Genomic DNA, 20253 nt, shown 5'->3' on the forward strand with positions numbered 1-20253 from the left:
CTTATGAATCATGAATTACTCTTTTCTTATGAGTGCATTGTGTGTGTGTGCTGTGCCACAAAATGCATGTATAAGCCAGAGGAAAACCTCAGACATTAGTCCTCTTGCCCTCTCTTTTTGCTTAAGACAGGGTCTTCTGGTTGTTTATCCATGGTCTATGTCCTGCTAGCTGGCTCAAGAGCTTCAAATAATTCTGCCTCTGTCTTCCACCTTGCTGTTAGAGTACTGAATTTGCAGATTAATTATACCAAACATGAATTTTCCAAGGTTCTGGGGTTCCAGACCCTAGTCATCACAGTGGTTGAGGGACAACACACTAGCCTATCTGTTTAGCCATTTTGAGTGCATTTTAATTATCCTCCAGCTCCACAGAAACCTAAATAGATGAAACTTTGCAAAGTATAATTTAAAGAGTGACAATGTAGTGAGCACAAACTATGCAATCTGACAACCTTGGTTCAAATCTCAGAATCTTCACTACTGGTTGCATGGACCTTGAAAAATTCTTCAGTCTCTTCACAGCATGTTTTTCATTAGCAGAACTGGCTCAATGATTCTATTTCTTCTTTGAGGCCATTGATGTCCTTAAATTATTAACACATAAAAGCAGTATCTGTCATATAAATGTTCAATGAATATTAGCTATTAATTTGCTGTTATACTTAACTCTTATTTTATCAAGGCCACTGCTAAGGAAGTAGGATTCAGTGATTCTAGGTAAGGTTGCCTAATTTGCATTATAAATTATCCTACTTTCCTCTAATTTGTCTACAAACTTTGAGGTCTATTCTTCTTTGACATTCCCTGTTTGGAGTGTGAATTCAATAGGTTCTATATCATATACATTATGAAACCTGACAATCAAGTGCTGTAAATAATCTTGTGATACCCATGTGAATGACAAATGAGGACTTCGTGAGATGAAAACCATCAGCTGCTGTAGGTAAGTCTTTTCAGAAAGGAAAACTTAGTGTAAGTGGTTGTTGCCCTGGAGAATGTAGAAACGAGGAGATGGGAAGTAGTGTTTAAGAAAAGGAAATGTATATTAATTCATTATTGCCTCTTATTGTAACAGAATACCTGAGGCTGAATGATTTGTAAAGAAAAGAACTTTGTTCATGGTTCTAGATTTTGTGTAGTGCCAAAGCCTGTTGCTGTAGTCTATTTAACTCCTGGGAAGGATTTTGTGCTTCTTAAACTCATGGTGGATAGCTGATGGGCAGACAGAAACATGTAGAATAGACAAAGCCTGAACTACAGCTTATCTTTGTAAGAATCCATAGTCAGACATCTAATCCAGTACTGTGAGAGTGAAATCCCCCTCTTTAGGAAAAAGTATCTGTTCCTTTTAAATTCTTAATCTCTTCTTAAAGGCTTTACTACCTCATGATACAGTTACATTGGAGATCAAATTTCAATATGAGCTTTGTAGGAGGCAAAATAAATTTAATCCAGGATAGAAGTTGATGCAGAATTTATCAGGTTACTGACTTACAAAATGGTGCCTTGGTACCTGTAGAGGCAAAGTCTAAACTTGCTTTTTTTTTCAGTAATCCATGGGAAGCTACAGTTCCTCACTAGTGATGGAGAAGGAAGAGGGTCACTAAGAGAACATAAGAAAGTCAATATGTTCCACATCAATATAGAGTATGAAGAGCTGATTAGTTACAGTTTCCTTTATTATTATTTTACTTCTTCCCTTCTAACAAATTACATAGACATCTGTCTGGAAAACCTGGTTCTTTCATTCCTACCCACACCTTGTATTATGTCTAGAATTATTTCATGGGAAAACTAGGTTTACACGAAAATTGTGCCTTAAATATGAAGATCCCAGGGACTGGGAGGTGGTTCATCAATAAATTGCTGGCCTTGCAAGCATGAGCTTGATCTTCAGAATTCACCTAAAACAATAAATATACCTGGTTGTTCTTGCTTATATGTCAACCCCTGAGGAAGTAGAGGTAGATTTCTGGGACTCAGCAGCCTTTCAGCCTAGCTTAGATGATGATTTCAGGGCAGCAGAGGCCTCTGTCTCAAAGACAGTGCATAGCATTCCTGAGGATGATTCCTGGGGTTGTCTATTGCTTGACCTACAGGCATACATTTATTTGTAAATGGGTATAGCACCCATGCACACACATACACCATCACACACACATTGAAGATTCTATAAACCTAACACCCTCACATATAGCATTTGTGAGAAAAAGTGAGTTCCAATTACAGAAGAGTAGGATGAAAAGTCAGGGTACGAAATGTCCTGGAGAGCTGCTCAAAGTATATAAGAATCTCTTTTCTTCTCTGCTGTGTTTTCCTGTACCTCTCCAGCTTTGTACATGGCCTGGTAGCTTCAAAGGAATGGTAGAATAAGAAACACACTTTCTGCGAGATTGGATATTAATTCACAGATGAAAATCTGTATCACCAAATCTGTCATTCAAACCGAAGCACTCAACCGTCCACTACTTCTCAGGTTGGAACTCTGTGGAGATCCCAAATAAAGTCAGAAAATACCTGTAAATATCAGAAAACAAACAGGATATTTACTTGATTTAAAAGAAGGTTCAAAGGGTAGTCTCTTCTAAAATTTCCACATGACACTCATAATTAGAATCTTTTTATAAATCTATTTTTCAGTTGAGAATTTCATACTATATTTATAACACTGCCACCCCTCCCTTTGTCCCTTGTAAATCCTCTAGTGTTCTCTCAACTCCTTCTCAAATTCATAACTTCTTCCGTGTGTGTGTGTGTGTGTGTGTGTGTGTGTATGTGTGTGTGTGTGTGTGTGTGTGTGTGTGTTCTACTGAGTCCATTTAGCAATGCACTTACGAGTATTTGTTCAGGGATGACCACTTGGGATTGCAAAGCCTCACAGGACCTTGTTCCTGGAGAATACTGATTCCCAATTCTATCTGTCTTAGCAGTCAAAGACTGTTTGGAGCTTTTGAATCAGACATATTGTCATGTGAAATTTCTCCCATTGTGTTGGGATGCCACTTGTGGTTGTTGTTATTCAGGTTTTCTCTAGGTGACTGTACTATTTAAACTTTATGAATGTAACTTTACTGTCATATATAGAAGAGATTTTATAGCAGCAGGTGTCCTCATCATCTGGTTATTAAAATCTTTCTGGCCCCTTTTCCATTATTTTCCTGAGCCTTTTTGTAGAGATTGCCTTGTAATTGTTTCTTTGGATGTAGGAAACCCATGATCACCTATTGTCTGCATTTTGACTAGTTGTAGATCTCTGTAATACTATGTCTTGCACCCCAACAGATTCATTTTATGAAAATATATATGTGTATAATAAACAAACAAAACCACATATGACTACAGTACAAGAAAATTAAGTGGGATATACATCTTAAAGTGAAGATTACTTGATCTAATAATATTGCATTGCCCTTTACCCAGAAAAATGATCTTCTCTTCCCCAAGGAGAGTGGAAGCTAGGATTATTTGAATAAACATGATAATATTAAGGATAAAGTACAAGAAATGCTGAATGCTTACTAAGGAAATCTTAGGTGATCATTTTGCATATTAACAATGGATTATAACATCAACTTGTTAAAGACTGAGTGATACATTTTTCAGATTTCCTGTATTTTTCCCAATAGTAGATGTCTATCCTACAATTTTCTAAAAGAAGAATATGTCTAAGTTTTGGGAAAAAAAAGAATTGCTTTCAGGGGTTATGAATATCAGATATAACAACAGAAAGATTCAGAGATGTCAGCATCTCCCAATGACTATTACAATTTCATACTCAATGTCAAGCTAATCTTTCCTCTAGCTATAGTGGCTGAAATGAATATACAACACCAACCATCAGAAGATGGAATGTTCATTCACAGAAGTTCTAAGGTTGCTCTCTGTATACTCAACCATAAGAAACCTATGTTTACAGACACTTCATTGTGGGAAGAACTCTTCCTGGTTTTCTTAAAATTTGAATGACTATAAAATGTTAATGTAACAAATATTTAAGGGAAAGAATAATGAAAATTCCCCTAAATTTCTTCCAAAAAATACAAGTGATTTGAAGAATCCCATTCTATGAAGAAAAATTATACTAATACAAAACTTAAATAAAGTTAATGTAATAAATGAACCTTTTATAATATATCTTTCACATATTTAGATTTAAAAATGTGCGCAAAACAGTACCAAAATAAATTAAAGATTGCAATCAGGTGGGATCCATTCAAGGTATAAAAGGACATTTCAACATTCTCAAACCAATTACTACAACACACTGTATCAAAAGGGAAAGAAGAAATTGACCCGTCCCGCGGGCCAGGTTATTGGGGAGACCCGAGGAGGCACCTCCTGAAAGATCAATGGGGGCGAGAGAGAAAGGAGACCAGGCGCCATAAAGGAAGACAGAGTCAGTCTGAGTCGCGTCAAGGTCTCATTTATTGACTGGGTATTGAGGCTTATAAGCAGGGCTTCAAGCAGGGAGGGGGAGCAGAGGAAGCAAAAGGAGAGAAGAATGGAAAATTCCTAAGGAAGGGTGAGGTCGCTTTGGTCCCAGGCCCCTGCAGCTGGCTGATTAGGACCTACTCCAGGAAGTTGTACAGCCCGCGGTTAGGCCAGGAACCTGTTTTTTTGCAAGGTTTGATAAAGTAAGGAAGGTCACACAAAATTCAAGACACAGCTGTCCGGAGTCGGTCTCCAACAAGAAATGATACCATACTATATTGGTCACCTTTTATTGTAACAAATGCTTCAGATAAATAAACTCAGAAAAAAAATGTTTATTTTGCTCACATCTTTGGAGATTGCACATATCTCCAATGCTTTAGAGAAGCACCTAAAGTTGGGAAAGTGTACAGTAGCTCAAAGCTGTCTGCCAAATGACAACGAAAAATAGTAAACACTGGTTCCTACAATCACCCTTTTGTGAACATTACAATGGTTGAAAGACCCCCTCTAGAAGGCCTTGACTAGGATGCATCTCAGAGTATGTACCATCTTCCAATAGCAACAAATTTGCTTTAATGGATCTTTGGTAAACAGTCCTGTTCCAAACTGTAGGATGTACAAACATTTTGTCTTACCTCAATACCAAGTAAGTATAAAAAAATTCGTAAAAGTGTAAAAATAGAGAACAATTCCCTAAATCATTAGGAAATATGAATAACCCCATCTTCATTGCAGAACACTGGTTATGATTCCCTCTCACTGGAAACTAGACAAGGATGTTCCCTATCATCTCATTCCCTTTGTCTCATACAGGAAGCCTTACTTAATATCTTGAGACAAGAAAAGAAGTAAATGTGTGGAAAAGAAATAAAACTCTCTTTAACTGCATAACTGTCTATCTAGGAAAGGTGTCTATAGAAAAGCTCAAAGAGTGAAGAACTAAAAATCCTGAGAGCTAGTAAGTAGTTGGATCCAGAACACCAGATTATAGGTTAATACACTGAAAGTAGACGACAGCCTTATCTCCACCAATAAATAAATAACATGATTTCAAAATATTTTCTTTGCAATAGACCAAAGATATTTTTATGTTGAAAAATACATATTTAGATAAAACTATGATGCAGTATTTCCAGAATATCTGAAACCACAAATTCTCTGCTACGGAGATAAAAGTGTTCTCCTCTGCCAGTTTGGAGAATATTTTGGCCTTGGATATAATGACAGTTGCATGGTGGATGGTCTTATATGACAAAGTGCAGGAGGCTTTCATAAAGGGAATCTGTATTTAGAGATTTGATGAGATTAGAAACAAATCATATGTTCCTGAAGAGTGAATTATAATAAATCTGTATATTATCCTTGTTAGGCCAACAAGTGTCCAAGTAACTGCATAGAATCCATCATAACTACATGCTGCAAAGTTAATTTGGTCATTACTGTTGATGGACTTCTCAGTTGTTTTGTGTATGGGGCTAATATGAGTAAATTCACTAAGGAGAGAAGAAAGAAATGGAATTTAACAAATCACAGCATAGACTGGGGCTCTTAGCTCTACTTTAACTCATATATATGGGCTGAAATTCCAGTCAGGGTTTACATCAATGAGATTCAGAAACAAATGAGAGTTTTATTATTGCTTCAGAGTTTGATCATTTTCAATAGAGCTGCCCAGTAAATATAAGACTGTTTCTCTATTGCATTTTTCTTCAACTATTTTTCTCTCAAGGAAATCAAATTACTACATCTTAATATATACTGAAATGAGTTCCTGATGAAGTACAATCACCATAATGACAAAACTCACTTCTCAATTCCTGGTGGGTGTTGTGGGATAGACTTAACACTTTCTACTAGGGTCAAGAGACCATTAGTTTGCTCCAATTAAGTGTATTTCTAACACAGTTTTATTAATATTCTGATTTCCTTCCAGAAAAACTCCCTCTAAAATGAGGGTTTTTTTCTATTATGCAATTTTTTTGTGACAGCCTGCCACTTTTTTTTTTTGTATTTCTAGAAACTAATTACATAAACCATTTTCTTCAAACTGTTCATCTCAAAAGCTGAATTTGTGCTCCAGTCAAAGTTTGACTTAATGTTTGAGCTTGGTTTTTCATCATGGTGATATGGTATTCTTATTAAATATTATGTCTTATTTTGTTTTATTCATTATTCATATTTTTCTCTTAAAATATAACATATTTAATTCTTTCATACATTCATAAAGTACTTTGATTATATTTACTCCTCACATCTTCTTATTCCTTCACACAGATCCACCTCTTACCCATATACAACTTCATGATCCCTCTCGTGGTCTCCTCTCTTATGCACTGCTTTCATTAGTTTTTGGTTTGCAAGCTGTTAGCTTTTGCAGTTAATAAAATATATCTTAGAATATAAAGACAATTTAAATTATAATACTTATTTATTTAATAATACTTATTAAATCATAATATTATAGGTATTCACATATACATCTATACATAAAACATATAATTTCATATGTAGTTTCATTTCCAGTAAAATTTATTATAAGAAAAGAGAAAAGTGAAGTCCCTTCAATATCATATACAGACTGAGTACTAGGTGTTTTCAGACTTATACTTCTCAATCCTCTGATTTTTCTAAATATAAAACTGACAGACATATATTTTAAAGCAATATCCTTTTTATATATATTCCTGTCATCTTTCTGTATTCTATTATCTATATTCTATCTGACATGGAGTTTTAATTCTCAATAAATGTGATTCTTGACCCAACCTCGAAAAGGTTGAGTTGGACACGGGTTATACAAAATTCACACTTACAGTCTTACAGATTCAGACAAACTAGAGTCATGAGCAAAACTTTGAATGGTCTTTCTCTGCTCAGATATGACTCCTCTTTTATTTTCCTAGGTAACTCCAATTTTTCTGACTTGTCTTCTGATCAACATAACTTCTTTGTCTAAGTATATGCCCCAAATGACTCACTTTCTGAGGTGAGTACCTCTTCTTTGATTCTACTCTGTGTTTCAAAGGATGTACTTCCTCCTCCATCAGCATGCATCGACATTAGGATGAGAAGCTCTGCCTTCTGTGTCAGACAATTAGCCAGCATGAACTAATCAATGGTGCTTCCCTTTTTACTTATTAATTTATTTATTTCCATATTTCAAATAAGTGATAATTACTGTGGGATGTCTTTCTGTATGCTGTGAATATGTGTTGCTCTGACTGGTTGATAAATAAAGCTGTATGGGCCTATGGCAAGGCAGCTTAGAGGCAGGTGGGAAATCTAAGCAGATATATGAAGAGAAGAAAGGAGAGGATGGAGAGACGTCAGCTGCCTCGGAAGGAGCAGCAAGATGCCAGCAGACTGATAAAGTCACATCCATGTGGTAACTTATAGATTAATGGAAATGGATTAAGTTATCAGAGCTAGCTAGCAAGAAGCCTGCCAAAGGCCATTCAATTGGTAATTAATATTATGCCTCTGAATGATTATTTTTATCAGTGGCTGAGGGACTGTGGGGCCAGGTGGGACTGGGAGGGATGCAAGGAATGTGGGACTGCCGGGCTGAGTGAGCCCAGAGAAACCTTCCAGCTACAGATACTTATTTAAAGTTACTTAACTTTAAGTAGTTTTTCTAGTGTTGGGAATCGATAATAAATTACAGGAAGAAGCTGTATCCCTGAACTTTCACAGTATTCAACACATTCAGTCACAGTAAATTTATGGAAGAAAAATATGTACTCGTCTGTCTGAGAGATGAAAAGAAACAGTCCTCAAAGAAAGACCAACAGGAGCATGGATGTCACAGGACAAAATAGAACCAAATATCTGCCCACTCAGTGAGCACTCCTCAAATCCCATACATTGTTTGCAAACAATATTGGAAGTAACCAGACTTTAATAAATAAATGAAGGCATGAAGGAGTTTATCAAGGCACAATAGAAAAATGAAATTTTGGTAACACGTCAGTAAAATAAATACATCCTTAATGCAAATAAGAACTATACTGAGATTCAAGAAAGATGGTAATTTTAATTGAGGAACTCATTTCAATGTCATGAGAGGTACATGTTCTTGCCCTCTTCCTTCAGTGAAATGGAGTGACCTCCTGTGACAGATGATGGGGGCACTTCTGTCTAACTGTTGGGTATGTTAAATGGTGTTAAAACAGTTTAACAATCTGTTAAAATTGTTGCTAGTGTTAATTATAAGTTCTTTAAAATTACATTTATAAGTATTTTTTTATAACCATATATCTATAAATAAGCAAAGATGTTGGGCATGGGCAACTTGACATCTGATTAGAAGTTATTGAATGTTCTTGCTGGCCCTGATGCCAAACAAGAGGACTGTCACTCTATTGTCATGACCTACATGTCTTTGGGATTGACCTGACTGGGTAATGGGAATGAAGAAACCACAGACAGACAAACAAGGTGGAATCTGGTAGGACACTCACTCTAATTGAGTCACACATGCAACATCCCATAAACTCAGCATTTACTATATACAGAATGAAAGAGCAGGAGGAAATGGAGGAGGAGGGAGAGGAGGAGGAGGAAGAGGAGGAGGAGGAGGAGGAGGAGGAGGAGGAGGAGGAGGGCCAACTTAGCTAGTCTTGGCATGGCTATCTATAGAGGGAAAGTCTCATCCTGTCCTCCAGGACAAGAAAACTGCAATTAAATCTTTCTGCACACATTGTTAGCATCCTTATGTAGATCAGGAGAAGGTCTTGTCATTTCTTCATGCTTGAACTGTAGAACTTGCAGTTCTCGTGGTTTTGAGGCATTGAGATCCTTGACATGGCCATGCTCATGTCAAATAATTCACATTTCCTAGGAATTTTATCTGCTCCTTGCACTCACACATACCAGCCATCCAGACTGTATTAATGTTTGCACCAACCACCTAGAATATGTCATGGGTGATTTCACACAATTACTCAAGAATTTCAGCTTATTTTACTGCCTCTTGAAGGGACATTCATGGCTGTTTGAAACAGTGTGCACCCGGAGTTTCACTTCAATGAACTAATGAACTCTAAATGACCTAGAACCATTTTCACCTTGGCTAGAATAGGAGCACTTCCCTTGCTGGAGTGTCTATTTTCATGAGTATTTAGAGGTAATGACATCATTGGTCCAAGTCAGTGGCTATGTTTACCCCCACCCCGCAAAGGCTATGGTTGATCTCATCTTGGGATATATAGTCAAGTTGCATAGACATAATCAGCAAATTGGTTAGGAGACACCTCCTTGTTCTGCCTTGGATCACAGTATCAGTCTCCATATTTTTCTTGAGTGGTCTGTTCTTGCATGCTTTCAGTAGTGTGGTAAAATGAAGAAGCAGCAGAAATGGAAGAAGGCCCATCAGTGGCAATAACTCCCACAGTGAAGAAAGGCAAATGAATTAAATGTGGCAGCAGCTTCTTGACAGCTAAGGATCTCTTAGAGGCCTAGGAAGTATTGACAGTGTTCCCTGATTAGCTCTCAGTCTCTGATACAGAGATCTCTAACAGCTAAGCCCTAGATTCTGGCTTCCATGTGTGGTCCATTATCAATCTGTGATTGACCTCTGAGAAGTTGCATCAGCCTCAACAAGGCTGCTTGCCATGTAAACAACAGGATACAGACATGTCCAACAAGGGGCTAAATAGAGTTCAAGCTGGCATGGCATTAGGTAGCCATGCCTGAGTGTCCCTACTCTTCATGCCCGATACTTGGTTTGAGGGCAGCCATATGTATACCCAGCAGAAGTAGGGGTACCAGCTCACCCCTGTAGTCCTGCCAGTGGAATCCAGTCCAAATCTTTCTCTGTTTGCTACAACCACTGAGTTGTAGTGAATCAAGCAGCCAGTAGAAAAATTGCAATTATGAAGTAGCAAACAAATAATTTTGTGGTTGGGGGTCACCACAACATGAGGAACCTAATAGCAGATTTTTAAGGATTTGTTTTAGTTTTAACCATGTGCATTCTGTGTGTCTTTGTGTGGGTATGTTCATGAGATTTCAGATGCTTACCAAGGCTAGAGAAGGCATTTATCCCCTGGAACTGGAGTGAGAGTTAGTTACTAGGTATCAGATGTGGATGCTGAGCACCCAACTGATGCTCTTCTAGGGCAATATGAGTTCTTCACTGTGGAGTAACCTTCCCGGCTCCTACATCAGAATTTTGACACATTCTAATTTGATAGAGATGGAATATTAAGTGTTTCAATGTGATGATCATGGTGGAGTGCTTTAACGTAAGCACCCTTGTCAGTTCTAGACCTTGGTTTCTTGACTCATTTAACTTATTGGGTCCTTACATAGACAATATTCGTCTGCAGATCCCTTTTAGCGGAACTATTACTAGGACTGTTACAGTCTTTGGAGACTGGCTGGCTGAGAATTATGTTCCGGAGCTTTCTTTAAAAATTTTTCACTGAGTTTCAAGAAGGGATTAGGGGTCTATTTTGTGTGTTACAAATAAGACCTTTACATACTACAAATATGCTTTCACCCACGATTTCATTTCTCTGTCTCTTTTTTCATTTCTCTTCTAAACCAAATGTGCATTCCTGCAATAGTTTATTCTACTTCCCTACTTTTGTTTGCCCATGTCTCTCAATGCCTGAAATACTTCAAGCAATACATTTTCCTCCATAAATATAATGCCCCAATTTACTATTAGTGGACTCTCAAGTAATTGGGCTACCACTTAAGACAGTAACTCACTGAAGTTCACTTCCCACCACTGATAGAGGTCTCAGTGCTAGCCATATTATCCATCAAAAATACTACACTATTTTGCCCTGATTTGAGATTTTATATACTGAGATGTGTAATTAATCATGCCACACTGCTATTATGTAACAACGCCTGTAGAAGGAAAAAAGGCTCAAAATTAGGGAAAAGTAGTAGCTGAGCTTGCTTTCATTTCAACACCCTCAGCCAATGAAGCAGATGTTCAGAGTGGAAGTAAAATATTCACATCTTTAAAATCCCTTATGATCAACAATCCATAGGAGAAACTCATGGAAAGATACCATAGAATGGTTAGGTCTTGTGTAAAAGTGACTGTCTGCTCCTGAAAGACTCTCTTCAAGTTCTTGCTTGAGAGGGTATCTGAGTGATAACTGTGTGACAACAGTGTCAATCCCAGAGGAGGCATGAGTAAACATCTACTAACTCCAGATAGTGAATCAATATCCAACCAAAGTAATGATATCACCAAAGTTCAACTTGGTATCCCAATGAGTTTATTGATATTATTTGCAAGAGTATTGATGAAGTGCTATTTTCAAGATAAAGAATGACTCAAATGCAGCATCATCCAGCCTAGCATGAATGACAACTAATGAAACCTGTAAGCATGGAGTACTATGTGACATGCAGGCAGATCAACAGATGGAGGAGTATGTGTTTTAAATACCTTGGTTACTCCTAATACTTCTTAAACATATTTCAGTTTGTCTTAGTGAATGTCATTAGTTTGCAGTGCTTATGGAGCTTTGAAAATGGACTTAGTCTTTCTATAACCTTGATTACCAAGGGTCTTGAGTATTTGGTGATTCTCAGGGACTTTCTGATACTTATGAGTTATTTCTTCCTGTGTCTTAAGGAACCTTCATTTAGAAATTCCTGAGTCTTAATGAACTTCCAAGCAGAGTGGAATGTTTAACCTCCTTTTAGAACATCCTGAGTCTTAAGGAACTTCCCTCTAATACGAACAATGGCACATGACCTTGACTACTACTCCACTGTGTAGACCCTAATTATAAAATACTTACCTCAAATAAGCAGGATTATTTTATACTAACAACCATTTCGAATCACAGGTTAACTTGCACTAATGCACATCAATGCAATTTATCAATCACAGATTATCAGGGGTTTTTAATTTTATAATTCAGGAAATTGAAATGGCAGAACTGTTGGTACACTGAGTATTCCTCATTACTGGAACAGGAAAAAAAGTCCCTTCTGAGGGTTCTCAAGCCAGATACCGAATCATTTGCCAGAGGATTTCCAAATGCTGATTGCATTCACCATTATTACTGTTTGTAATAATCACCATTATTACTAGTCTGCAAGAGCCAGGAATGGAAATCCCACTGGGTGTCCCTTGTCATCAGATTTCTATGTATGCTTCTGTCCTCATCTCTTCCAACTTCAAATCCATGTTTCCCAAGCCCAGCAGTCTTGACATTTTCTGAACTTTTCATTCTCTTTCTTTCCAAAGTATATTTACTTAGATTGTCTCTCTGGCTGTTGCCAATAAATGGCTTTTTGGATGGTGAAAAGGATTCCATTTTCATTAATCAGAGCTTTCTCCCATCATTAGTCCTACCATTTTGACTTAGGCATGAGAAACCATATGTCATAAGAACAATAATATGATACTTGGCAGTCAAGAACATATGCCCTCCTCTCGCAAACACCATCTTTTTCTATTAGATCACATACGTTTAATAATTCTGTATAACCTATTAGAGCACACACATGTGATTCATTCAATAAAGACTGTAGACAACATGAGTTTGGTTTTGTTTTTTTATTCCCCAGAGTGCCCTTTATCATTGCCAACTTTTTAACCTCAAAGCACTACTAAGTTCTATCACTCTCAAAGGATTTATTGAAGGCTAAACAAATAAAATCTTAGAATATTTTTATGTATTTTAATTCATAGTTATTTTATGGAGGCTTTACATATGTGAATTATTTTATCATTATCTCTTTTGCTAATTCGAAAAATATAGAGATCAGTTTGTAGCCCTGGCAAAACTGTGGTAGAAGAAATCAAGTTGTTTTTAGGAATTTTTTTCTAACCTCATTCTTAATTAATCTTTCTTGATAATAACAACTATCTTCAGTTTACTCATCTGTGAAATAAGAAGGTCTTACCAGGAAATCTCTAAGGAATTGCCTGCAGTGGAAATGGAGAGATTCAGAAACTAGATTACTTCTCAGAGAGCAGATATTCCTAGTTAGAACAATAACACAATTCTCAAACATTGTCAACACTTCACTTGAATTCACTGAAGTCTTAAAAACAGCCACTGATTTTCTAAGATGTAAAAGATTGTGGTAAACTGAGACAGGAATAAGGTATAATGTTTTATTCAAAAATTGGGGGTAAAAGATAATAAGATCCAACATTGGAAACAATCTTTTTCATTACTGTGGGATCCAGGCTCACAGAAAAGACATCACTTTATTTAACATTAGATACAACTAGAATTACAGGCAATGGCACCATGAGTGTTGTTGTTTTAATAGGCCCTCATTTTGTAGCCCAGTCTGGCCAAAAATTCACTGTGTAATCCAGGATGGCATCAAAATCATGATAATCGTCCTGCCTGAAAGTGTAAACCCTAGGGTTACAGATGTGGCCACTGTGCCTGGTTTGGAATTACCAGTCTTAGTCAGTTGTAAGCTGTAGAATGCTTTAGTGCTATATCTTGACTCCACTATGGCATCTATTATTGTGATATGCAAGTAAGCACATACAAAAGCAAATATTTCCCCCTTGATTGACTTAATCTTACCACATCTCTCTTCAGTAAATATACATTTTTGATACAGTAAACATCTGTCAATCATTGTGGATGATAGGTATACTTGATAATATCTTGACACCATGAAATGATGTTCAGATTTAGCAGAGATCCTGTAATCCTTGTCTTATCTTTAGATTATTGAAATAGAGAAAAGATTTTATTTTTGGTTAGGATTTACATGGTAAGTTTCATCTTTCTATGCTGATGGATGTGTCAGAGGAGCAACAGGTTGTGATTGAAGTTCAAGGTGTCAGCCCACCAGAAGGAAACTCTCTGATGGGGCAAGGCCCTGAGACCACAGACCCTGGAATGTCTTTTGTTTCTGCTGTGCCTTTACGTGTTTGCCCCTACCATCTTCTTCTGGTATGTGGCATGGTGTGATTGGGTGTGGAGATCCCCACTACCTGTAGTATAGTGTGTTTACCTCATGGAAAATTTTTTTTTTTTGATCTGAGGATAGAACCCAGGGCCTTGTGGTTGCTAGGCAAGCTCTCTACCACTGAGCTAAATCCCCAAACCCCTACTGGGCAATTTTACCTGTGGATTATTATGAAGATGATGCCTTCCTAAGCTGTACTGTCTGATTGATAATAATGTTAGTTTAAATAGAATTTTGATAATTGAAAATAAAAACAAGGAAGTGTCACACTGTTACAACACATGAGTTTCTATTGAGGTGCCATATAGACTGTGGCTTTGGTTAATGATTAAGAAAAACAATTGACTCCCAGTCAGCCCAGCTAGCTTAAATTCTTTTAACCTTGATGTTGGGAGATGTGTTCATAGGTTTTGGAGTGCACCACAGCTGAAACTAAGCTTTGAAAATAACTTAAAGTTTGACTAAGAAGTTTTTGTCAAATACTTTTGAGGTGAAAAACCCAAGAAGATAATCTAAAGTTTTAGAAAGGTACAATTGATTGTGGAACTCTTCAAGGTCAAGGAACAAGAACAAAGCAGTCCAATTATTACTAATGTACCTTTTTTGCTAGAATTGGTTGATTACCAAAGGTGTTGATTAATTCCATATACTCACTTCTGCCCTCAATCTCCTAATATAAAAAAAAAAAAACAAAAAACTTTTCATGAGTAGGTATGTAACCTAAAGATTTAAAGTAGAGCTGACTGATTCTTTTTCACATATAAAAGTTTAGGTTTATGTTTCCGTTAAGACTCCTTATAATACTACCTTTCAAGGTAAGTAGTAAAGTAATTGGCCCTTTCTTTGTAACTGCAAAACTGTAGCCTGCCAGTGAAAGACCTAGCCGAGAAGAATACCTTGCTTATACACATGGTTAATCTATAACAAGTTGCTTGGGTATGAATGTATGTGGGATCTTGGGATAATTTGTTTTTCACCTGTAATACACAAAATGTTTGATCTTGTAAAGGATATGGAAAGCATGCTGAGTTTTTTTTTTTTTTTTTTTTTTTACTGTTTGTTTTGGATTCAATGTAACCATTTACTTGAAAAACAGCATGTAACCACACTATAATTTTTATATTCCCTGAAAGATTTTTCTGGGTATATAAACTGTAAGAAAAAGAATAGGGATAGAGTTAAAGAGAGTTAAAATGGGCAAGAAGGAAAACATCAAGAATGAGAGAGTTAAAATGAGATAGAATGAAAACATCAGGAATGAGAGAGTTAGAAGGAAAACATCAAGAATGAGAGAAGGGAATCACTGGGAAAATAAAGAATAGAGAATACAAAAGAAGAATAAAGAAAAGTTTTGAAGGAAACCGTCGAGAGAGTGTTTGAGTGTCTTTTATCCCTAACTCCCTTAGATTAGAAAAAAATGTGTAGTATGCAGAGAAGCTGTGGATTTCCCTTTGAGCCATATGCTGCCTGGAGGTTGGTCCCCCCAGGTGGTGATATTTCTACATTTTACTTCCAATTGGAGCGTATAGTATAGTATAGTATAGTATAGCATAGTATAGTATGTCAGTTTTTATTGTTGTAGTTGTTACTGTTTGCTTTTGGATTCTAGACCTCATGTAGCTCAGGCTGGCTTTGAATTCATGATACCTTGCCTCAGATTCCCGAGCACAAAGATTGTGCTCTGTATCCCTCTTCATCTTGCACAAGGATGGTACATTCAATACAAACATTGACACCTGTTCACAATCCACAATCACTAGGTAACACTGAAGTTCACTTTCAGTTTGGTATGTTCTACATGGTCTATACAAATTTATAACACCATGAGCTTGATCATTACATAACGATTTCACTGCTCTAAAGTTACTTCAAATTGACATGTTCATTTTCCTATCCTTACTCTCCTAAGATTCACTACATTTACAGTCCCCATCAGTTTCTTGATAGAATTTGGCAGGTAGTTAAAGTGATGTACTATTTTGACTGTAAGTATAATCTTGTATCATGTGGCAACCTGCATTGAGTTTCCCTTCTGCTCATAGCTCACCTCATTTTAGTGCTAAAAATGTATTTGCTTAATAAGTATACCACATTGTATTTATTCATTCATGTGTTGAAGCACATCTTTATTATCTACAAGTTGGAGTAATAATGAATACAGCTTCCCTGGACATCTGTATTTAGTTTCTTGAGTGAAAAAGTATTTGCAACTCATTTAGATGACTATAAAGAAGTGTGTTTGCTGTATCATACATGAATATCTTTGTTTTCCCAGGGAGCTACTAGAATGTCTTCTTGTGTGCTTAGCATTCCAAATGTCCCCCAAAGTCTCATATGTTTAAGGCTTGTTAATTCAGCAAAGTTCAGTTCAGCTTTAAGAAAATAGGAGAATTATGAGGTTTCTGACCTCATCAGTGGATGTTCCCATTGAAAAATTCACCATCTGGCAGACTACTGGTGAGTGGTAGTTTCCTGGTTACCGTAAGGTGAGGCTTTTTCTCTTCTTTGTGCTTCCAGAATTTTTCTGTTCTGTGTCTCCCCAAGCTAAAGAAACGGGTCCAAGGAAGAGTGGGCTCAAATCACCAAGAAAAATAAAACTTTCATATCTCTAAGCCTCCTATCGCAGATATTCTATTAAAGCCCTGAAAGAATGTCTTAAAAATGCCCATGCTCTTTTTGGCTGCCATCAATCATACATGCTTTTATGGTTAACTCTGTCTTCACCAAAATTTGGTATTGTTAGTGGTTTTGAATTTCTTTTTTTTTTCCTTTGTTATTTTTTATTTTCTTTTTTTTTTTTTTCCGGTTTTTTGAGACAGGGTTTCTCTGTGTAGTTTTGCTGCCTGTCCTGGATCTTGCTCTGTAGACCAAGTTGGCCTCAAACTCACAGAGATCCTCTGAGTGCTCCGATTAAAACCACCTGGCTGTGGTTTTGAATTTCAGTCCCAATTGTAGGTATCTAGAAATAACTCATTGCTATTTAAATTGTAAGTTGTAAATACTATTATAATTGAATATACTCAAATGAACATAATTACTGAGGAATATGTATTTGACTATGTTGGGTTAATGTTTATTTTTTGTGTATAACTCTGTTTTATATATTGATTTTTGTTTTTTTTAATGTAAAAATGGAGCATTTCATTATTATTCCATACCTTTTCCTTCCATTTTTTTGTTCCATGTATTTACTTTTCAAGTAGTAATCTTAGAGGCTAAAACATTTTTGTTTCTCCCACTCAGATAAAATATATACTAATGATTTACTGTGATTCAAATTATATAAGAAACATATAACCCATTGTGGTGATAATTTATCTGTGTCCCCCAGTAAAATTTATCTGAGGATCAGAGGATAAAGGTCAGCCACTTCTAATAAAAACAGAAGTCATGCAATGTTAGCACACACCTTTAATCCATCTGTTCTCTGTGAGTTCAAGGTCACACTAGGGAAGAGAGCCAAGTGTGGTGACACACACCTTTAATCCCAGCATCAACCACAGAGTTCTGGAGATCTGTGGAGACAGACAGGAAATGATGTAGCTTGGTGGAGAGAGGAAATGAGTTAGCTGAATGGAAAGATATGTAAGTCTGTTTAGACAGGAAGTAGCTCACTTTGGAAGGTGAGGAAGGTTAGCTGGTAGCTGTTCGATTCCTCTGATATCTGTCAGATTTTCACCCCTATTTCTGGCTCCGTGTTTTTATTTAATAAGACCACTTAGAAATTCGTTAACAACCCATTTTCCTATATTTGGCACTTCTGCATGTGGATGTCTTGACTGTCCTTGTTACCACAGATTTCTTCCAATTGCAACTAATTATATCCAGTGTTTCTAGGATCCTTTATTTCTCTCTCTCTCTGTCCCATTCTCCCTTCATGTTTCTCCTCTTTTCTCAGAATATGTGAAGCGCTGTGGGATGAGGCTTCATTATGGTTTCCCTTTAATAGCACACATTCCTTGTCTTTCCTGGTATGCCTCAAGATCTGCTGAATTCTAGAGTTTTAAAATGAATACAGAACAAAACATTTGAAGTTTTTAGTAATCATTCTATTTCCCTCATTTGATTAATCAATTTTATTCTACAGCTGTTTAAATTTGGATTTGAATTGGCATTTCGTAATTTTGTTCAGTGCTAGGAATAAAACGCAGGGTTTTACTATGTCACTCAGCTACATCATGAGCCCATGCATCATTCTTATTAGAAGTCTAAAATGCCTATCTATTTGCTTCTTCTGTGATGGGCCACTAGGACTTTACTCCATCACATACAACATCTTGTACTTTCTTCCTGATTTTCCAGCTTCTTTGGCATGTGTGACATTCAATCTTTTATTTCCTAGCTGCTAATTTTGATCAGGAATATGCTTCCAATATAGAATTATCCCAAAGTATGTCAGGTCATCTATCTGTCCCTTTGTCCTGTGACTTTGACAACTCAAATCATTGCAGGCCTGATGTCTACACAAATGTGTAAGTATGTGAACACATATATTACCTGTATGTGCATCCAATAAGACTGATTATATTTAAAGATTCAACAGCTGTTGCATCAGAAACTGGTACCATAAACATTACTTTACTTTATGTTTCATTGTAAAAACAATACAGTGATCACATGTAATTTATAGAAGGAAAGAGTTGTTTTAGACTTACAGTTCTAGAGAGAGAGTCCACAATATTGATGAAGATATGATAGCAGGTGGCCAGAGCAGAAATTTCTGTTGCTGACATTTGGGACATTCAAACAGGAAAGGAAGTAGATCAGAATGTTCTCCACACTCTGCTCCTGCATTTGTCAGTCTCATACTTTCTTTTCTCTCTCATATCCACTCCCTTCATACATACTTCATGTCATATCTATAGAAGTTGACACTGAAAGACTGTTAACATGAACTGGGTGACATATATTTTTCTAGTTAGCTGTGGACATTCTAGCTCTTCTGTGGACATTCACAAGTGGCACACGTTCATCAGGGTTCAGAGTTTAATTTCTCATTCTTATGTACTCAAGTCTACCCTAGTTCTGAATCTCATTCTCACTTGTCCACTGCTTGGTTTTGTTTTTCCTTATAATCCATCCACTTGCTAATAAACATGTTGGAACTAGTATTCAGGAGTTAAGGTGTATTTGTTTTCTGTGAATTTCTCCCCTTAAACTACTTGGTTGAAACAATGGTATTTCTACTGGGACTATTTTCCTTTGCAATGTCTTTGAACTCTACCACAGAATTAAAGGAAAAATTAGAGTCTGTTTTCATTGTGAAATCTCACATTGAGACAACCTGGCTGTATTAAGAGCTCATATTTCTACTTCCTGCAGGTAGCATATAGTGCCTTCTCTGTGATCATAGAGGGGATTTGAGATTGGAGAGATGGTAAAAACATTGATGATAGTGCCATTGGAATACTATGCTGTGACATTTAGAACATGCTGATTTCTTGCCCTAGGAGAACCCTTTTCAAATTATTATTATCTCACTCTTTTATTTGATAGGTGCTGTGGGATGTTCTGTATGCTGTGAATATGTGTTGCTCTTATTGGTTGATAAGTAAAACACTGATTGTCCAGTAGCCAGACAGAAAGTATAGGTGGGGCAAGCAGAGAGGAGAATTCTGGGAAGAGGAGGGCTGAGTCAGGAGTTGCTAGCCAGACACAGAGGAAGCAAGATGACAGGGCAAAACTGAGAAAAGGTACCAAGCCGTGTGGCTAGACATAAATAAGAATTATGGGTTAATTTAAATATAAGAGCTAGTCAATAATAAGCCTGAGCTAAGGACTGAGCAGTTATGGAATAATAATAAGCTTCTGAGTGATTATTTTATAAACAGCTGAGGGAACGTGTGGCTGGGTGGGACACAGAAAAGCTTCCTGCTACAGATGGGTGACACAACATGA

Source organism: Peromyscus californicus, unplaced genomic scaffold, assembly GCF_007827085.1.
Source record: "Peromyscus californicus insignis strain IS unplaced genomic scaffold, ASM782708v3 Scaffold_20__1_contigs__length_68692818, whole genome shotgun sequence".
Lineage (NCBI taxonomy): Eukaryota > Metazoa > Chordata > Mammalia > Rodentia > Cricetidae > Peromyscus > Peromyscus californicus.